Below are 16376 nucleotides of genomic sequence, written 5' to 3'. Positions count from 1 at the left end.
GTCATATATGGCCTTTATTATGTGGAGGTACATTCCCTCTATATCTGCTTTGTTGAGAGTTCTTATCATAAATGGATGTTGAATTTTGCCAAATGCTTTTTCTCCATCTATTGAGATGATTATATGATTTCTATCCTTCATTTTGTTAATGTGGTACATCACATTGACTGATTTGTTGATGATGAACCATCCTTGTGTCCCTGGAATAAATCCTATTATGATGCTTTTAATATAAGTGTTGAATTCAGTTTGCTAATATCTTGCTGAGGATTTTTGCATCTACGTTCATCAGGAATATTGGCCTCTAATTTTCTTTTCTTGTGGCATCCTTATCTGGTTTTGGTATCAGGGTCATGCTGGCCTTGTAAAATGAGCTTGAAAGAGTTCCCTCCTCTCCTATTTTTTGGAAGAATTTGACAAGATTGGTATTAATTCTTCTTTGAATGAAATGAAGCTGTCTTCTTTGAATGATCAGTGAAGCCTCTGGTCCTGGACTTTCATTTGTTGGGAGGTTTTCGATTACTAAGTCAATCTCCTTGCTAAGTAATAGGTCTGTTCAGATTTTCTCTTTCATCAGTCTTGGTAGGCTGTACTTTTCTAGGGATGTATCCATTTCTTCCAGGTTGTCCAATTTATTAGCATGTAATTGGTTCATGGTAGTGATCCTTTGTATTTCCATGGCACCAGTTGTAACATCTCCTCTTTCATTTGTTTTTATTTGACCTCTCTCTCTCTTTTTTTGTTGGTGAGTCTAGCTAAGGGTTTGTTATTTTTATTTATCTTTTCAATGAATAAGCTCTTAGTTTCACTGATCTTTTCTACTGTCTTTTTAGTCTCGATTTCCTTTATTTCTGTTTTAATTTTTGGTATTTCCTTCCTTCTATTAAATTTGGGCTTTGTTTTTCTTTTTCTAGATGCTCCAGCTTTCTTTTGGTTTCCATTTGCATGGAATATCTTTTTTCATCCCCTCATTTTCAGTCTGTGTGAGTCCTTATATTTACAGTGAGTCTCCTGTAGGCAACATATAGATGGGTCGTGGGTTTTTTTGGTTTGTTTTTGTTTTTTTTTAATCCATTCAGCCACTCTCTCTCTTTAGATTAGAGAATTTAGTCCATTTAAAGTAATTATTGATAGGTATGTGTGTGTTGCCATTTTGTAGTTGTTTTTTGTCTGTTTTTGTAGTTCCCCTCTGTTCCTTTCTTCTTTTCTTGCTCTCTTCCTTTGTGGTTTGATGACTTTCTTTAGTGGTATGCTTATATTCCTTTCTCTTTATCTTTTGTGTATTTACTATAGGTTTTTGCTTTATGGTTACCATAAGGCTTACATATAACAACTTATATCTATAACAGTCTATTTTAACTTGATAACAACTTAAGTTTGATCCCATTTTAAAACTCAACATTGTTACTCTCCCCCCACTATGTTTTATGTTTTTGATGTCACATTTTACATCTTTTACCTTGTATATCCCTTAACTAATTGTTGTAATCATAGCTATTTTTACTACTTTGGTTTTTTTTAAGCTTCATACTAGCTTTATAAGTGATTAAACCACTACCTTTACTATATATTTACCTTTCCAGTGAGATTTAGTCTTTCATATGTGTTACTAATTAACACCCTTTCTTTTCAGCTTAAAGAAGTCCCTTTAACATTTCTTATAAGGCCAGTTTAGTGGTGATGAACTCCTTTATCATTTGCTTTTCTGGAAAATTCTCTCTCCCCTTCACTTCTGCATGATAACTTTTCCAGGTAGTATTCTGGGTTGGAAGTTTTTTTCTTTCAGAACTTTGAACATATTGCACCACTCCCTCCTTGCCTTCAAAGTTTCTGCTGAAAAATCTGCAGATAGTCTTTTGGGGGTTCCCTTCTATGTAACGAGTTGTTTTTCTCTTGCTTTTAATATTATTTGTCTTTAACTTTTAACATTTTAATTATGTGTCTTGGTGTGGGTCTCTTTAGGTTCCTCTTATTTGGAACTCTCTGGACTTCCTGGATACGGATGTCTGTTTCCTTCCCCAGGTTAGGGAAATTTTCAGCCATTATTTAAAAAGCAAGCCAGGTCCAAGTAAAAAGTTTCACAACACTAAAAGCAAATATGCAAAGTCACAAGGATAGGGTGAAAACAGTAGCAATTAAGATAGTATAAGAAAAACAAATACAAGATAGATGGACTAACAAGTATATAAGAAAGACTACCATTCGATGGCAAATAACCATTAGATTATTAAAAATAAAAGAATCACTGAGCACATCTATAAGAAACTGAGGCAATATTATAAATTAAGGAATTAAGGCTATCCTTCCACATCATTGAACCATCTCTTAAATCTATTAGAGCATGAATTTAAAAAGAAAAAAAGTTCATTGCTAAGTGAAAAATACAGGATAATTACAATGCTAAATTTTATGCAGTAAATACAATAAAAATAATTATAGATTAGATTAAATAAAATCTGACCCTAACTGATTACAAAAATACATTTTTTTTAGACTGCACCGTGCAGCATGCGGGATCTTAGCTCCCCGACCAGGGATCAAACCCGTACCCCCTGCATTGGGAGTGCAGAGTCTTAACCACTGGACCACCAGGGAAGTCCCTATAAAAATACATTTAAAAAACGTCTACTCCTGCAAATGGCAACAGAAACAGACTCATGGATATAGAAAACAAACTTGTGGTTACCAAAGGGAGAAGGGAAGGGAGGAGGGACAGATTAAGGGTATGGAATTAACAGATACAAATGACTGTGTATAAAATAGATAAGCAACAAGGATACAATGTATAACACAGGGAATTACAGCCATTATCTTGTAACAGCCTAAAATGGAGTATAATCTGCAAAAATACTGAATCACTATGCTGTACACCTGAAACTAATACAATATTGTAAATCAACTATACTTCATTTTTTTAAAAAAGGCTACTCCTTTTAGGTTTGCTAATGTAAATTAAAAGACATTAGTCACAGAATTTTTTTTTAAAAAAAGCAAATTTTAAACCAAAAACAGACATTATAAAATGATCTTTTAAAGCTCTAGATAATGATTTTTTAAATATCCTGGAAATAAAAGAAAATCTAATGATTTTTTTACAAAACAAAAAACTGATCAATTTAACATGACAAACACAATTCTAGTTGGAGAACTGTTCCATTATTTGAACGTGAGAAATCAAACTAGCAACAAAAACAATGAAAGAATTCAATATATCTAAACAAAACAATCAATACAATTATCAGGTTTATCATAATATTCAAGTGGAAAATTTTGAGAAAATTTTTTTCACAAAAAATTTATCATATACTCAGACACAAAAACATTCTCAATAAAAATGAAGTGGCAGGATTGTTACACAGCACAAAGCAGTAAGATAAAAGTGGGATAAAAGAACACAAACCACATGGAAATTGTAAAATATATCTTTCTTAAATGACAACTAAATCAAGAAAGTAAGGGACTATTTAAAATTCAAATATGAATCAAAATATATCCATAGCTCTACATGCCTCTCTTAAGAAAAGGGCGGTTTAAAATAACTAATAAAATTGATAAATTGGTAGTACAATTCAACGAAAGAGAAAAGCACACAAATTACTGATTTTAAAGATATATAATTCATGCAAAGATGATTTACATTATTAGGGCATTCCATATGCAAATATGTTTTTTAAAAAAAGAAAAGGAATAACTTTCTACAAAAGAAAAGCCCAAGTACCCAGAGTGAAATAAGGAATCTAAATAGACCAAAGAAATAAGCAACATTATCAAGAAACTTCAAAAGAAACAAAAATGGCACTTAAATGTCTAAACAGTAAATGAATAATAATCCTATTACACAAATGTTTCCTAAAAGTGTTCTATCAAATTCATTTTCATGAGGTGAACATCAGCTTGATTACTAAACCTGACTTATGGCTAAACTCTGAAAAGGAAAATTATAGTTTTGTCTTATCTGTGAATGTAGATGCAAAATTCTAAATGAAATTTTAGCAAACCATATACCAGCACTTTAAAAGAACTGATCGTCATGGGCATTCAGATTTTAGTCTGAGGTTGCAAGGCTGATTTCTAAATAAGACCAGCGATTCACGAGAAAAATAGTAAACACAAAATTAAGTGAATAAATATGGTTTAAATAATCTGAAAATTCAATATTCATTTCTGATTTTAAAAAAAGGATTTTCTTTTAACTATAAATATGATATGTCTGAAAGAAGTCAACACTATTCTTAAAGCAGACACACTGGAGGTATTCATCCCCCAAAAAAGCAGAAAAACACAAAGATATCCAGTCACCATTCCTAATTAATCATGTTAGAAAACTGGACCATTGTAAAGACGCATGAAAAATGAGCAAGTAGTATAAGGAGATAAAATTAAAACAGCACTATTTGCACATTATGTAGTTATATAACCTGAAAGACCAAGATATTCAAGAAACAAAATTAAAAGTAATGACTTCAACAAAGGGGCAAATTATAAGATAAAATCTCAAAAATCTATTGCATGCCAATAATAAACATCTACAGAAATTTGTTTTACCACAGCAACAGCCACCAAAAAAAGTTAACCCAAGAGTTACCCTAACTGGACCACATATACTTTGTGGGGACTAACTATGGCAAAGATGACAACAGTTTAATACAATACAGAAACGTTTAGGCCTTCATTTCTGCCTAGACGTTCGCTGAATCCTGTCAAGTTTACTTCTGTAATGTGACAGTATGATGTACAAACCACAAGTAAATGATTACTTAGTACCATATTCACCCACTGTGTTAGTAAAATAATAAAGCCAAATGACTGTGGGCTATTGGGATAATGAAGACACACTCAAGATGCTATTGACTATACTACCCCATAAACCAACTGTCTGACCCAGTACTCTCAGTTCAGGAACAGGTCGCCCCCCTCCCCAAAGTAAATCTCTCCTCTCCCATTTATAAAGGGTGCTTTGTACAAAAGATAATTGTCACAACTGCATTCATAATCTTTTTAAAAAATCCCAGAGATGTGATTAAACCAACTCCAATATAGCACTTATTCCCCTCACTCATTGATTGTTCATTTCAAGTGATACACACATGAACGAAACATGCACTCTCTAATATCAAGGAACTTGGGTGATATTATTTAATTCAACCATTTAAATAAGTGTTTATATCATGCTACGTGATACATGGAAGTGTAAAAACTAATGTTAGCTGAAAAGGTCTATCAATGACAAAAACAAAAAACTGCATAACCAATGGTAAAAGCAATGTGGAAAGATTTTCTCTCTATACACACAAATAGAAACAAAGGAGCGAGACAAGAATGTGTAAGAAATGGACAATAATATAAACAGTTGGTGTTTTAAATCTGTGGAATACTTTTCCACACATGCATACAAACTTGCACTGCAACTTCTATAATGCTTTCAATAGCAAAGTTTGGCATTATCTAGCTGCTCCTGTTTCTATTTTTTACAGGGAGACCAGCCTTTATGTAAATGTAACTCAGTATACCCCTCTTTTTCCTTCTCCTCTGTTTCTCTTCTAACTGCCAATAACGTAAAACCCAAGTACTTCTTGTAAATTATTGTACTTGCTGCATTTACTGAATAGGGCGTTTTATGTTCCCTTTTTCTAATTTTAAAAACAGATGAATGGAACGTGTTATATTTCTTTACTTTTAAAAAGTTGCTTTTTTAAACTTGTGATCCTTAAATGAAATCTTTCAGTGGGTCAGTGACCCTTGATAGAAAAAATAAAATACAAGTTTTCCCATCCTGTTTTATATAATGCTACTTGTTGGAATGTAAAAAGGAATCCTGAAAGTCGACATTACAAGTTTCCCACCAGGGGGCAAGGGGCTCCTCTACATTTAGGCTCCCCCTGGCCCTTCAAGACATTTAAAGGGATTTTATATTTAGTCTTAAAACTTCCAACTTATTTTGTTCCTAAATGTCACCTGCATTAAAAACAATGTTTTGTCTCTGTTGCCACTTTGAAAAACAGCTCAAAATTAGGAGATCAAAAACAGAGAAAGAAATGAGCACGGGTGATAACAGTAGTCACAGGGAAAAGAGGAACGGCAGCAAAAGCCAAGATAATTCCCCCCGATTCCCGCACACGTATGGCCACTGACTCCAGTTAGAAGCATCACAAAGCCTTCAGGCTCAGAGGCAAAGAACACAGGACCCGAGGACTCAGACTAATTTCCTTAATGATGCCACTGAGAGTTTGGTGAATTTAATCTTTAGAAGGTTTATTCTACTGGTTTCAGCTTCGTATTTTAGCTCGAACACAATTAACGGTAGTCCAAATACATTCTCTGTGTTCTTTGCTATTCTCTCAAAAGCTCAACAGCTGCTGCTCTCTGGCTACTAGTAATAGAAAGAAATGAATTTAGTAATATTTGGATTTAAATCCTGAATCTTGAAAGGCCTGACTTCTGTACTTAAAAACTTCACTTACGAAATAAGTAAATAAATAGAATAAAAATCTGCTAAAACTGAGACACTAAGGCTGAGGCATGGAAAAATAAAATAAAATACCTATGGTATCTTTCCATGCAATTTCAAGATGCGGTTTTTTGTTTGTTTTATCACTGTTTTTCTTTTGGTTAGGGTGTAGTATAAGGTTGAGTTTCCAGAACAAAAAGTAGGGAAATATTTTTTTTAAGTAGGGAAAGATATGTATAAGGCTCAGAGATGGAGGAATGCATTTACCATGAAATCTGAAATTAGAATAGGATTCAAGCAACTTCAACTATGTGGGAGAATGGATAGCAGAAAAAGAATTCACACAATGTCTTTGAATTATAGTGTGAGAAATGATGGTTCATTGGGGAAAGGAACTTTCGATAAATGCTTTTGGGAAAACAATTAAAATTCATTCCAGATGAGTCAAGGATTCAGTTTTTTTTTTTAATTATGAGACACTATAAGAATGGAAAGGTGCATTTATAATCAATGTGTGAAAGAATTTTATTAATACCAAAGCAAAAGAAGAAATTATCACCTATGGGTGATGAATATGACTAAATAAAAATAAAGCTTTTCGTACATTAAAAAAATTACAAAGTTTAAAAAGAAAGCAATACAGATAAAAGCAGCCATGATTTTGATGGAAAAAGAACTTAATACAGAAAATAATAAAGATCTGATACAACCTGATAGTTAATACTACTTTCCTTTGGGTAAGTAGCTAAAAAATATAAAAATCTTACGTCAGTCACCAAGAAAGGAACACTGAAAATTGTTTAGCCTCATCAGCAATTAAAGCACTACCTATTAACTCTGTAATAAAATTCAATGCTACAGCCACATTTTATTCCCCTGACAAATTATACTAGTTTTTAAGGATACAGTACTCTATTGGCTCCAGGTGAATTAATTAAAGCAACAAACAGGAGAAAAATCCATATTTTTTGGTCACTGGCATTTTTTGTACTGACTATTTCCATGCACCACTAGGATAGTTCTGTAACCTTTAGGGCATGTTTTTAGCATTTCAGTTCCTTTCAGATTTTTTTTTAATTTCAGATTTTTAGTCATTTATGCCTAAATCTGTTTGGCAATCTTTCATAAATATTTCTCCATTTTATTTCTTCCATTAAGTGAAACTGCTTTTGGAAATTTGGTTGAAAATATTTCCAGTCACAAGCTTCTTTATCAATAAATAACTTTTATACACTTTCTGGTGATTTTACAACATTTAAAACATACTTCTAAAAAGGCATTTTGGGCTATTTTAATCATTTTGTTTCATTAAAGCCTATATTATAAAGAGAAACAAAGCTTTCAACAGTGCTGAAGGACTGGCTGAATTTATTCTAAAAGTGGCATTAGATGTTAAATATTATTTTATGATAGAGGTGTTAGCTAACACTACCGTGGTAACCATATTGCAATATATAAATGTATCAAACCAACATGCTATACATCTTAATGTTATATGTTAATTATATCAATAAAAATAAATGTTATTTTAACTCTGTAATATAAAACTAAGAGATACATACAGACATATAATTAATTCAGCATCCCAATAATCATAAGAATATTTATATCTTTAATCCTAAATACATTAGACAGTACTAGACCTTTAATGTGACTAATTAGAATTTATAAAAGTAAAGTTGCTTCAGTACAAAAAAATTATAGGGAACAAAAAGTAGAGAAAACATAGCCAAAGAAGTGAAGCAAGCAGAGGAGCTAAAAAGTCACCTAACGCTTACCTAATAATGGAGGACATTTTTTAAATTCACAAAGACACGGCCAAACGAGTAGATATGTATGATGGGCTGAAAGTGAATTATATTTTGTTGAGTCTGAAGAATGGACAGAAATAATTCAAGGCAGATGAAAAGCTTCAGAACTATCCTGTGATACACAGAAATGAGCAATGTGAGAAAACTGTGGACAAGTTCATTCTTTCAAACAAATCATCTGCTTCCCAGAAGTTTTAAAATCGGTAAATGGTTAAATAAACTGTGGTATATTAGTGACGGACTAAAATCTAGCCATCAAAAATGAAAAATGATAAATGTGTGGCCCGTGGTGGAGGGTGTGAAGAGAAGTGGGCTGTAGGCAAGACTTTAAAATAAAATGAAGATAGAACACAAAACATCTGTCTTTCACTAAAAATCACAAGGACACAAAGAGGTAAGAGTTGTGGGGAAGATATTGCCCTCTTTTCAGGTATATTAGTATAAAGAAAAACATATTATATTCAACCTATTTTTGCTTGTTTCAGAGGACGAAATTCCCCCCATCCTCTGCAAAGTTGGCTCCCTAACCTGCATTTTGACTATCTTCTTCCTCACCTTTGTGCAGGCCTTTGGTTCAACTGCCTCCAAGGGACCCCTATATCTCCAGTGACACGTGGTCCACTCCTCCCATTTAAAACAGAACCACAAACACTCCTTCAATCTTGCTGTCCCCTCAAGTAATATACACCCCACTCCATCCACAGATACTTTGCTCCTACCTTTATCTTCCACCTTGGTTGGAAAAAATGTCCATCCTTTTGGGAGAGTCTACAGACCAAACCTACCCAACCACTACTTTACCCTGTCTCCTGGTCTTCTATGCAAAATAACTGCTTAAAAAAAAAAAAAAAGTAGTTAAGGGATCAGCTTACCCAATGTCACACCGTTGATTTGCAACAGAGAGAAAACTGGAATCCAGAAAGCTTGACGCCAGTTGCCCATGGCCACAAAAGACCCTTTTGCTCCCTGCCCCTCTTCCAGGTGATTGAGATCTGCTAGTTATGGGCAACTGGAGAGGAGCAGCTGTCACCATCACAGCTGAATTGGCTTGAGGCTGGCTGGCCCAGCCCTGCCCACCACCTGCTCCACACTCTAAAATCAGCCTTCGTACAGCCTGGCTTCTGGGAAAGAGGAGGCACTAGGAGGAAATGGGGGTGGGGGGAAAGTGGTTCTTTTTTTTTTTTTCTTTCAGTCTCCCTCCATAGATCCTCTTTGGGGGAAGTCTAGACACACATATTTTGAAAACTCCCCTTGTGGTCCTGATGTTCAACCTTGGGTACTGACTGTAGTCCAGTAAGGAGAGGTATGAAGATATATCAGATACCTCTAGGAAACTGATCACTATAGCAACTCTGTTGCTATGTTAATTACAGTAGACTTGCAGAAAAACATACCAGGGTTTAGAATTCTAGCCCTGACACTTACTTGCTGTCTGACTCTAGGCCCATCATTTTACTTCTTATAGCCTCAATTTCCTCATCCTACAAACTGGGGATACCACCATTAATTTCCCTGGCTTATGAAGTGTGCTTAAAGATTCACTGCACTGTGCCTGACACACATATAGTCATGAAGTTTCTTTTTAAAGAGAATTTTTTTAAAGCCTTCTATGGAAAATAACTGCTTTAAAAAAATTATATTCAATGTCAGCATTTCTCTAACATACTCAACTTGTTAGGGAAACAAATCCCTAATACCAGCACCTATTTTAACTCTCCCTCCCCCAACACAGACAAGGCTCTAAAATTCTTTTCTACCCTCACGCCCACTCAATAAAAAGCTTCTTTAGAAAACTATCCAATCCGAATAGCTCTGAGTATCTACTATTTATGATACAAGCTTTTCCCCTGAAGGAGACTTTTCCTCTCCCATTGTCTTATCTATATCCTTGACTTCCTTAATGAGGCTTGAGAAAAATTTCTGTTCTGAAGTTGGCTTTTTTATTGGTTTCTTCCCAGAGAACCAAAATTAGCCTAAGGCACCTGCTTAGCTTTTCCTAGGACCTCCAAGTCCACCAAACCACCCTTCCCCCAAGCAGAACAAACTGGCCATGGGATCCAGTTTACCTTTGCTGCCTACCGCTCTGGCATAACCTTTGAAAACACCTTTTTATGTACTGTTACAGCAACACTCCACTGTAAAAATACTTATGTACATAGACAAAGCCTGAAAGAAAACACAAAAAGAATAAAAGCTGCTGTGTTCGAAGGATGAGAGTCCTGGCAAGTTATTTCCAGAAGCCTAACATTAAATACAAATTTTAACAAGCAGTTCTTTTGCATAGATGACTGCAAACTGAAAGCTTTCAGGTCCCCCCTACTCAAACCTGTCACTTCTGAATGACATTATCCTCGCCTCCCTCCATTTCAGGAGTCTTAACTATTAGCAGCAGTCTCACCTCCCTTTGCCTGTTCTCATATTTAGCAGTTCTTCAGGAATATCTGATACCAAGGACCACTTCACCCTGGAAACCATTACCTCCTGTGGATTGTTCTACCATTATTCCTTAACCACCACTCCCACCCTGGGAGTCTCTTGGGGTTTTGGCTCTGGCTCTGTTACCAATCCGCTCCCGCCCCCACCTCCCCACCCCCCACCCGCAGTGAAAGCACAGAGTCCTAACCACTGGACCATCAGGGAATTCCTGCCAACCCACTTTTTGACTTTAGAAGTGGTTCTCAAATGTCAGCCTGTACCAGAACCCCCTGGAGGGCTTGTTCAAACAGGGTGGGCCCATCCCTGGAGTTCCTCCTTCAGTGGCTTTGGGGTGGCACCCTAGAATTTGCCTTTCTATCGGTTCCCAGGTGGATGTTGCCTCTGCTGGGGGTGGGGGCCACACTTTGAGAACCACTGCTTTACGTAGAAGAGAGCTAAACTTGGTTAGACCAGGGTTTCTCAACCTCAGCACTACTGACATTTTGGGCTGGGTAACTGTTGTGGTGGGTTGCCTTGTACACTACAGAATGCTTAGCAGCATCCTTGGCCTCTACTCGATGCCAGTAGACACCTGCCCCCTCCCCTCAGTCAACTGTCACAACCAAAAATGTCCCCATACATTTTCAAGTGTTCTGGGCTGGGGGGGCGGGGGTAGGCAAAATCACCCCAGGTTAAGAACTACTGAGTTAGACTGACAGCCAAGCTCCCTGTTAATGAAGTGATGAAGCCTCCTCCTCTTGTTCATAAAATGCAGATTTTTCTCCAGATGTGATCATTTTTGTTTAATTTATCCATGCATCTATCCTACTATGTGTCAAGCACTGGGGGGCTACTCAGGTCGATGAACAGGTCCCTGCTCTTAAGGCACTTACAATTAATAGAAGAGCCAGTGTGATCAGTAGACCCAGGAAACTGTGGGGACATGGAACAAGGGGTCACAGCAGACTTTCTGAAAGATTATGATAAAGATGGGCAGGAGTTGGCTAGACAAAAGGGATGGGGGAGGAAAATTCCAGGCAGAGGTCATGGCGCACTCAAAAGGCATGGAGGCAACAAAGCATGAGAGTCAGGGAACTACCAGTTGTTCCTTGTAGCTATAGGCAATCATCTTTTTTCCCCTGTGTAGGAAGGGGTTAGTTAGGGGAAAACAACATTATCAACCCTTCAATCTTTTTATCTCCTATATCCGTCTCTGGTAATTCTCTGTCCTTCCCCCATTTGTACCTTAAGCTATAGCCATTTTATTTTTTTAAATTTGTTTTATTGAAGTATAGTCGATTCACAATGTTGTGTTAATTTCTACTGTACAGCAAAGTGATTCAGTTATACATATATATATATATATACACACACATACACACACACACACATACACACACATTCTTTTTCATATTCTTTTCCATTATGGTTTATCACAGGATATTGAATATAGTTCCCTGTGCTATACAGTAGGACCTTATTGTTTATCCAAGCTATAGCCATTTTAAACTTCTTTCTACTAACCCCGGAGCCTCATAGAATCACTTTCTCCAGGCGCCTGAATTAAATCCTTCTCCTCACTTCTATCATGACACCCATTACACTTAGTTATAACTGTTTTTGTCTGTCTGCCCTACTAAGCCCACAATCTCCATTAGGGCAGGAACCATGGCTAGGCCTTTTTTCAATGTATCTCCAGCATCCTGAACTATGCCAGGCACAGACAAGCCACTCAAATTAAATATCACCTGAATGAATGATGCCCTCAAATTCCGTATGTCCCAAACTGAACACTCACCAACACCTTCCTTCCACAAACTAGGTTCTACTTCTATATTCCTCTACCATCCCTTCCACCTCCCACATACCCCATTCATGTATTCTCATCAAAATCTTGGCATAATCTCTCACTTCTTATTTTTCTCACTCCATACATCCATTTTGGTGTCTTCAGTGAGAAGCAAGATTTGTCCTCTAAACCTCAATAAATATTCATCTGGTAGACAATCTATGGAAAGAGCATGGGCTTTGGAATCAAATAGAAGTGGGCTCATCTCACATCTGCCTCTTAATCGCTAGGTGATTTTGAACAAGTTATAATCTCAGAGACTTAGTTTCCTTATCCTTAAATGGGTTTAACAGCACCAACCTTACATAGGTTTTTATGAAGTTAAACGTGAAGTACTTAGCACTTCGATGTTACTCAATAATAAATGTTTCATTTCTCCTCACAGCATCCCTGATAGGAGTAAGCAGCAGTCAGGAAGACATGTAAAGAGCTAAATAAAAGGTCAATAAAATGGGAGAGAGTGAGAGGGATAACATGGAAAGCCAAAGAAGAAATAAAAATTTAATTCCCTTAAAGAATCATGTTTACTTTTCTATTGTTTTCTTTTCTCAAAATTTAACACATAACATTTATATTGATCAAGGAACACAGTAATAACCAAGAGAAATGAAAATATATGTCCACCAAGAAACTTGTATGCAACTGTTCATAGCAGCATTATTCATAATAGTATACAAGTGGAAACAATGCTAATGTCCATGAACTGGTGAATGGATAGACAAAATATGGTACATCCATACGATGGAATATTATTAGGTAATAAAAGGAATGGAGTACAGTTACATGGATGGACCTTGAAAACATTATGCTGAGTGAAAGAAGCCAGACGCAAAAGACCACATATTGTATGATTCCATGTATATGAGATGCCTAGAATAGGCAAATCTATAGAGACAGAAATTAGAGTAGTGGTCTCCTAGGGTTAGGGGTGAATATAATTAAAACCATTGAATCATATACTCTAAATGGGTGAGCTGATGGTGTGTGAATTATATCTTAATAAAGCTGCTAAAAAAGAAGATAGAAGAACAGCTGGAGAAATGTCCAAAAATTTTTTTCCTAATTATTTCCTTCCTACATCCTAGTAGATTATCTTGTATATCCCACTCTGAAGACTGCCACCTTTGACTAAAGAGAAATTGTCTGGCTATAGAGAAAGTTTCTCTGGCACTGGCCATGACAAGGCCATGACAAGGCACTGCCAGAGAGGTTGGTGAGAGCCAGGCTTGAGTAGAAGTGAAGGGTCGGCGCCCTAGACCAGTGCTTCTCAGACTTGAAGGTACACATGCATCACCTGGGGACTTGTTTTCCCAGGGTTGGTGTGGATCTAAAATGAAAGAATGTATTAAAATGCATTATAATTGGTAAAGCACCATATAAATGTTGCTGTTAGTCAAGTCAAACATTTCTGAGGATGTGTGGGGGTCATTGTGAGAGGAGGAAGGGAAATGGCAGTAAGGTTTCCTTTTTCCTACTTTGCTTAAGGAAGTAACAGCCACTTAACCTCACTGAGCCACAATGTCTTCAAATCTGTATGTTGCAAGCATCCGGCACAGGCTGTAGAATCATATGATTTTAAATGGCTTTAAAATTCCTAAGTAGAAAAGTCACATGTAGACAGCTGAGAGCTTATTCAGCAAGGTCACTTGGTGTGGAAAGATATGAACTCTGGGGTCAGAAATCCTGGGGTTGAGGCCCAGGTCTAACACTCGCTAAGCTTTATATCTTTAGTAAATTCCTCAGTGTTTCTCCATATTTGATAGGGGTGGGAAAATACATCTTGCCTGCGTCACAGGGTGGTGGTAGGATCAGCTGAGCTGATAGTGAAAGCATTTTGTCAAACTCTGGATGGGTTGCTTCACAAATCTTTTTATTGCACATGTCTATCAGTAGAAAAACATTCAGAAAAGAATCTGAAAAAGAATATATGTATGTATAACTGAATCACTTTGCTGTCACCTGAAACTAACACAACATTGTAAATCAACTACACTTCAATTAAAAATTAAATAAATAGGGACTTCCCTGGTGGGGCAGTGGTTAAGAATCCGCCTGCCAATGCAGGAGACACGGGTTCCATCCCTGGTCCGGGAAGATCCCACATGCCGTGGAGCAACTAAGCCCGTGCACCACAACTACTGAGCCTGCACTCTAGAGGCCACGAGCCACAACTACTGAGCCCACGGGCTGCAACTACTGAAGCCCGCACACGCCTAGAGCCCATGTTCCACAACGAGAAGCCACCACAATGAGAAGCCCACACACCGCAACAAAGAGTAGCCCCCGCTCGCCGCAAATAGAGAAAGCCTGCGCGCAGCAATGAAGACCCAACGCAGCCAAAAATAAATAAATAAATAAATAAATTTATTTTTAAAAATATATACATATAATGACACAAATGAGTTAAAAGCAAGAGACAATTTAAGGCTACAGTGAGATACCACTATGCACCTACTAGAATGGCCAAAGTCAAATACGCTGACCATATCAAGTATTGGGACAGATGCAGAGCATCTGAAACTCACTGACTCTACCATTTTACATTACCATCAGCAACTACTGTGGATAACAAGTTGGCAGTTTCTTAGAAGTTAAACATACACCTACCATATGACGCAGTCATTCCAATCTTAGCTATTTACTCAAGAGAAATGAAAGCATATGTCCATAGAAAGATTTGCTCACAAATGTTCATAGCAGCATTATTCACAGTAGCTAAAAACCATAAATAACTCCAATGTCCACCAACAGGGGAACGGATAAACTGTAGTATGTCCACACAATAGGATAATAAAAAGCAGTGGGCTGTTGGTATGTACAACATGGCTGAACCTCAAAATAATTATGCTGAACAAAAGGAGACAAACAAAAGAGACTACATACTGTATGATTCCATTTACATAAAACTCTAGGAAATGCAAATTAACACATAGTGATAGAAAGCAGATTGGGGGGGGTGGCGGTGGCAGGGCGGTGTCCCTGCTGGCTGAGAAGGGAGAAATTAACAAAGGGAAACTTTTGGAGATAATGGATATTTTCATTGTCTTGGTTGTGGTGATGGCTTCATAGGTGTGTACATATTTCAAAACTTATCACATTGTACACTTTAAATATGTGCCATTTATTGCGTGTCATTATGTCTCAATAAAGCTGATAAAAATAGATAAAAATCACATGTTCTCAAGGCCGAACAGAATCTTACAAATCATTAAACCAATCCTGGGCAGATCCTTCGGCCCCTCTGTCACTTTGATGTTCCTGGTTTAAGCTGAGGAGTATGAGCCCATGTGTTCAACTTCCACGTGGAATGAGCAGCACAAGACAACACAAGACAGACCTATCTCAATCCCCCTGCTGGCTGCCCTGGAAGCACATATGCTTTGTTGTATGTGACAAAATTTTCAGTCATGTACATATTGATGAAGTTCAAGAAAGGTTTTTCTTTGAACTTGGGACACTCGGTCACTAACAGACAGGCAGGATAAAAATCGTCCCATGTGGGGTCTGTAGGAATCTGTTGTTGAGGGAGCAATGGAAGAGACGGCTTGTGGAACTGAACTCTGATGGCTGAAAGAATGAGCCTTGGAGACAAGTGCCCGGCACATAGTAGATGCTCAAAAAATAAGCAAAAAATAATATAATAAAAATAACAAAATTAAAAAATAAATACTATTAATTCAGAATCTGTCATAATATGGATTATAGCTAGGTAGAAAAATATCTTCAAAAAGGGAGAAAGGAGTTCAATAAACAGATCAATAGCATAAGCAGGATTTCAGGGGCATGACAAATTCAATTAAGCAAATTAAACTTACACGTCCTTCAGAAAGAATCTACTTGCAGCTTAATACAG

The 16376-nt window shown here is 36.7% G+C and overlaps 1 protein-coding gene across 4 annotated transcripts in view; it reads right to left on the bottom strand.

The window, feature by feature from the left end:
* The window catches only part of CLCN5 (chloride voltage-gated channel 5), a 153463-nt gene that overhangs the window by 100075 nt on the left and 37012 nt on the right, over positions 1-16376 (bottom strand). The gene's annotated exons all lie outside the window — the stretch shown is intronic.

Source organism: Eubalaena glacialis, chromosome X (genome assembly GCF_028564815.1).
Source record: "Eubalaena glacialis isolate mEubGla1 chromosome X, mEubGla1.1.hap2.+ XY, whole genome shotgun sequence".
NCBI lineage: Eukaryota > Metazoa > Chordata > Mammalia > Artiodactyla > Balaenidae > Eubalaena > Eubalaena glacialis.
Note: the sequence above shows the minus strand (reverse complement) of the source record. Positions and strands in the feature narration are given on the sequence as shown.